We start from the raw sequence: 6,480 nt of genomic DNA on the forward strand, positions 1-6,480 counted from the left end.
ATAAAAGCATAACCAGGACTTTAATTGCAAACGTAATCTTAATCATAACAGGAAGTGGCCTTAGATGATTCCAGAATGTCTTTGTGAATAATCCATCAAGGCTGTATTTTTGTTGTAGCACACATTGACGCAGGTGGCCCGATCTCTGTTCGTCTGATTTATTGTGCAGTGGTACACTTCAGACTCCTCCGTGAGTGCGCTCTCTTAGTTTGACGGCTTACTGAGACGCAGACACTTTACCAAGGGCATAACGAATGTGTGGTTCTCATTTGTATACGGTTTCTCCGTGCGTTTCTCTGACCAAACTGTCTGTGTGTATTGCAACCAGACCGAAAGCTCTGGCACCAAGCTGTTGGCTCACTTGTAGAGCGTGTGAGGTCTGCAAGGAATCAAGCTGCTTAGCTTGTACTCCACTTTGATCTCAGCTGTAATGGGAAGGGCCTTTTGGGGCAAACAAGATGCAGTTATTTTCTTTATGGAAAACAGAGCAGGGGTCTTGGCGGAGGCTGCTGATTTCGGCTTATAACTGCACGTCCCCCCACATGAGACAATTGATATTAAAAAATATAAAAAAGGATTTATACAGCATTCTGGATTATTTTTTGTACTCTGTATACCTCTGTAATTTAAAGGTATAGTTCACCCAAAAATCTAAATGTTGTCATTAATTACTCACCCTTGTGTCAGTCCATACCCACAAGACCTTAGTTCATCTTCAGAACACAAATTAAGAAATTTTTGGTGAAATCCGAGAGCTTTCTGACCCTGCATAGACAGCAAAGCAACTACTACGTTCAAGGCCCAGAAAGGTAGTAAGGACATAATTAAAATAGCCCATGTGACATCAGTGGGTCAACCTTAATTATATAAAGCTACAAGAATTATTTTTTGTGTGTAATGAAAACAAAAGTAATGACTTTATTTAGCAATATCTTCTCTGCCATGTCAGTCTTCGAAAGAGTATGATGACTTTATTAGTGTTTTGAGGATGATTTTTGGGTGAATTATACCTAGCCCCTTAAACAAAAAGCCAAAGCAAGCCTTGTTTTTTTTTCTTTTCTTATTGCTTTCCTTTTTTTTTAATAAATGTGTTTTGTTGTATGCTTCTATTCTATTGCCGCTTTGAGAGCAGTTGATTTTGTTTGCCGTAAACTCTACAGCACTAATGTTACGTAAATTGGCAACATCTCGGCCTACAGACCTGCCAGTCTAAACGCCTTTTTAAATTTTTACAGAAGACATATGCAAGCTTTATCTATTTAAATCCCTGTTGTTATAGTCAAGGAAGATGTTTGGTTCATTCTTCACCTTTTGTTTGCGGTGGTGGTTGTGTAACTCACCAGACGTCATTCTGAGCTGGTGGGGCATGTTGAAAGTTTAATGAAACTTCCCTCCATTTAAATTTAATGAACGTGTTGCTTTTTCCAAAATTCCCTGCCTCTCTGTGCGTGGAGCGTTGGGTTTAAAGAAGTGGGAGTGTAGATTGAGACGAACTGATGTGAAGACGGATGACATACTCAGTCAGCCCAGTCAAACTTGCTGTAGGCCACGACAACTAAATATAAAACATGAATATAATGGATACTAAACATAAATGTGTAGTACATGAACACATTTGAAACTAAAGTTAGGCAATATATTAATTATTACATTACTTTAATACCCATTATTTGATCAATATGTCCTAAGGACTGTGACATCTCACTAGTTTTGCTTTCTAAGAAAGATGACTTCATATATAGAATGACTTGATTCATTTGCTGCACTCAAAGGAATATTTTGTTAAAAACTTACCCTTGTTAGACCTTTGTTAATCTCCTGAACATAATTTAAGATATTTTTGATTAGCAACACAGCTGATTTTATATTCATATATTTTCATATATATTTGTTATATTTGTTTTCTTTGTGCACAAAAAGTGTTCTCGTAACGTCATAGAAATGAAGGTTGAATCACTGATATCACATTGTCTATTTTAATGATGTCCTTCCTTTCTAGGCCTCTGCATTGCTGTCTATGCAGGGTCAGAAAGCTCTCATCAAAAATATCTTAATTTGTGTTCTGAAAATGACCTGAGGGTAATTAATGACAGAAGTTTTATTTTTGTCTTAACTGTTCTAAATGCCTCCTTGGCATACTTATATATATATATATATATATATGTGTGTGTGTTTGTGTGCACGCACATCTGTTAATTGCTATATATTGTTAAATTTGTGCATTTAAATTTCAATGATTATATATGGTGCTGTCAAACAATTAATAGCAATTAATTGCATCCAAAGTAATTAAAAGTTTTTGCTTAAATAATGTGTACTGTGTATATTTATTATGTGCATATAGATACACACGCATGTTATGTTTCTATGTTTATTTATAATGTCAATTATACAAATATAAATGTATACATATAAATACATAAAATAAAATACATTTTGTATGTGTGTGTGTATTTATATATACATAATAAATATACACAGTACACTCACGTAAGATTTAGCCGCCCAGCCATTTTCTGAACGTCTCATAGATCCATCAGAGTTCAGGGAAGCATTCGTTTAGTTTGATTACAGAGTAATGTCGAGCATGTGCGTGTTTGTGTGGAAGGTGCTGGCAGTTTGTCTGGAATAACTGCAGTAGTTCAGCTAATAGGAAAAGAGGGAGTGTCTACGACAAGCCAATACACACGCATGCCATTCCCCTGGATCAGAGCGGCTCATTCCAGACATGTCTCTCCAGAATTACCATTATTGCACTGTCCGTTTCTCCTTTCCAACACTTGCACTCATTACACCCTCTTGCATTAGATGAAAGCAATCAATCAATCTTATCTCGGAGGGAAATCGCTTCCCGGCGTCTGGCAAAACGGTACCAGCACAACCTCTTGATGTCAGTGTAGATGTCTTGAGTTCCTGTGAAAAGTGATGAGCGTCTGGGAGTGTGGGTTGCTGATATTTGAGCCTGAGAATCGGGTGGAGGAGTTCAGAGAATGACTGCAGACAAAGGTGTAGAGTGGCACTAGAGCCGCCGCCGCAGAAGAGCTTTGTGGAGATGGTGTCAGGAGGACTACAATGAAAAGTAGAGGAGGGGCTAAAAAGACTTTGCTTTGAGCAAATCCCGAACTCTGCGTGTCATTGGCCTGCCAGATGCCCCCAGTGTAAAGGAAGTATCACCAGGGAAACTTGTAGTCGCTACACTAACATGCATGTGCTCGGTTCTTCGTTATTTTTAAACACCCGAGCGAGGATCCAGGCAGAATCATCCCTGGGATTGGCTGTGGAACTTTTCCTGGCTTGAACCTCTAGAAAAACCCTTCAGTAATGTTCTCGTCTTCTCTTCCACAGTTATATTGCAAAGCCTTTGCAAAGATGGGGGACGACAAGCCTTTTGTGTGCAGTGCTCCTGGCTGTGGGCAGGTAAGTTCGCTTTCACTTTGTCTTGGGTTTCAGGTGTGGGTGTGATTTTTCTGGTTCATAGGGCATTCTTTGGTTCTTGAAGAGTCGTCCTCTCAGCTGCACGGTAGCCAGACGTCTGCCTGGCGTGTGTGTGGAGGGAGGTGCGCCAGCTGCACTGCTCTGAAAACGTGTTGTTTTTGTCACACTGCAGCCCAGGGCCACGCTGATGAAGCTGATAGCGCGCTTGTGAAACTGCGCTAACGTCTCTTCCACTGCCTGACTCACTTGCAAACTTGGCCAATGAGTAATCGCAGTTATCGTCTGCACTTGTCTGGTTTGAGTCAAAGTCCATGCAGACACTATGATGAGGTTATTGATGCTAATAAGTGCACTTATGCTGAACTGCCGAAGTAGGTTGAAAGCAAGTGCACCGCAAAACAATCATTTAAACTTTTTTTTTTTTTTTAAATAAAAATAGTAATGAAATAAAAAAGGCTGCTTACAGAGAATATATGTCCTGATTAAATTTGTAAATAAAAAAAGGCTAATATATGAATAATAAATAACATAGTAATATATGTAATTTAAAATTACATACACATATGTATAATTTTTATTGCGTCTCAAGTAAATTAATTATAGCCGAAAATATTTTTTTCAGTGTAAGAACTGAAAAACAGTATGGCATGTGTTGCTTTGAGTACATTGAAAACCGAAAGAGGAAATGATCGAGACCCGTCCTACTCGGTGAGACAGTGATGTTCGTTCCGTGGTTTTGATCTGAATGTTCTCCTCCGCAGTTACGTAGAAAACAGTGTGAGAAAAGTAACATGGATCAGAATGAGGCAATTTAACAGCTAGACTGCCTCTCTGATACTGAAAGCAACAATGATCATTTAACCGTACCGTTGGCGGCATAATCTTGAGAATTGAGAGGAACAACATGAACTTGATGAATAATTTATGTTAGTTAGTTGTTTGCAGATGTTTCTTTCTCAGACGCCACAGGGACCCCATGACTGTTTAATTCTTCTTCCTCTAACCTAGCCAGACTTTGAGCAGGAGAAATTGGGTTTTCTTATGTAAAAAAGGTGCCTTAGATATCACTGTTGCTAATACTTAGGATTTTAACTTATTATAGTGGACATAATATTTTAGTTTGTGCTGGTTTTTAAGGCGAGACATGCTATTTCCTTTTCATTTTATATCTGTTTTTAGTCTTACGACAAGTTGAATTTTCAGCATGATTACTCTAGATTATTATCGGTTTGTGGAAACATTCAGAGTTCTTTGATTCATAGTTCAAAGGATCGTAGAAATCTTTGTTGCAGTCTTTGCAGTCACACAATTTGATGCATCTTTTTGTCCCCAAATTATTTAACAGTACTGTACATTGAATCGTCCAAGTTTCTAAATTGAATATCTTAACTTTAACGAGTTCATAAGTGGAAATGACGTAAAGTGCCGTTAGGTGAAAATATGGCAGTTTTAAGACCACTCAGCTCCTGTAAACCAAAACTAAAGGCCACGTAAGGGGGGGGGATAATAGTTGAACTAGAGATCAGGTTGTGCACATCTGTCAGGCTCTATTAACACCGGTGTGTCGCTGGACGAGGGCAGTGAGGGTTTACTTTGGTGGAGGTATTGTTCTTTTGTTGACGAGCAAGCGCTGTTTGCGTCACGCTGAAGTCCATAGGGGTTTAAGATTGTTTTGCTTCTTCCCAGTGAACCAGATTTTCACGTGACTCCTCTGTTTTGTCAACCTATTACTGAAAAACAACACGCCGGAGGAAACTGAGATTTGAGAGCATTAATGCTAGTGCTTGTTTAAAGCTATTTTCAGAGTAAATTAATACTTTTTTAATGCACTTTGATTACAGTGTCTGATATTTTACATTAATGTCCTGTATCGCAGTGATTGCGCAACAAAACTGGGTTTAACTAAAGGCTAAACTTTTTATTTAGTGCTTGCTAATAATTTTGTGGTTTAGTTGTTACAAAATGAAATGATATACCGATAGATATTAGCAAAGCAAATGAATACATTTATAACGAACTGCTTATAAAATGAAATGTTACATTATATTTACACCGTATTTTACGTTTTTGCTAGATATGGTATAGTGAGCCGGTCTCAAACCTCCTTTCTGCCCGCATGATCACCGCAGATCAACATGTAAGAGCATGTGCACTAACCTTAGGCCAAAAAACCCCACATTTTATGCATAGATGATCATGTCCTGCCGGGAGAACTTGGTCAGAGTATTTCTACTCACTTTTTCTGCTCTCTACTGTATCAGTATCGCTGAAACACTAGGGATTGTAACATCTACTTCTTTGTTATCTAATGGTATTCGACCAATGATGTAAATTGCTTTGTCCATTCTTGACATTTGCTTTTTATACTTTAAATTGATGAGAACTGCGTATAATATTGATCTATCGATCTCCTTAGTAAGGTCAGTTTAATACTACACTGTGTTGCTATTTAACATTCGTTCTGGTTCTTGATTGCTAGATAAGCTCTATATGTTGCATTCCCCAGTGTTGCATTCTCTTCTCTGAGAAGAAAGTACAAACTTATTATACAGCTGCAAAAGCGGAAGTAAAAAAAAAAGTCTACCGCATGCACATAAGGCGTAGTCATGCCTCTTGTTTGTTGGTGTTAATGAGTTGCTCTGTTCGCTTCAGTCATTCTGTTGTCCTTGTGTTGTCGTCGTGTGTTGTCCTTGCCGGAGTAACTCATTTAAGGCGAGGGAGAAGAAGCTACGGGCCATGCAGTTGTTGTATTGGTGATGCTGGCATGTCTAAAAATACGCCTCTGACACTTGACTGTGTTTCCACTTTGCGCTGTCACGGCTGAACTGTAACCGTGACATGGAGCCAGAAATAGTCTGAGGAAGACTGCGAAGCCCAGAGAACACGGCTTGAGTCATGAAATCCACTCAGAAAGAGGAAAAGCTAATCCTAGAGGCTCCACGTCCGCTCAAGCTGTTTTGGAAGAGACCGCTAGGATCCAGTAGTTGAGGCGCTTCTTTAAACAACTGTTATTTTCCGCAAACCGTTCCATTACCAAAAAAAAAA

Source organism: Puntigrus tetrazona, chromosome 23 (assembly GCF_018831695.1).
Source record: "Puntigrus tetrazona isolate hp1 chromosome 23, ASM1883169v1, whole genome shotgun sequence".
NCBI classification, from domain to species: Eukaryota; Metazoa; Chordata; class Actinopteri; order Cypriniformes; family Cyprinidae; genus Puntigrus; species Puntigrus tetrazona.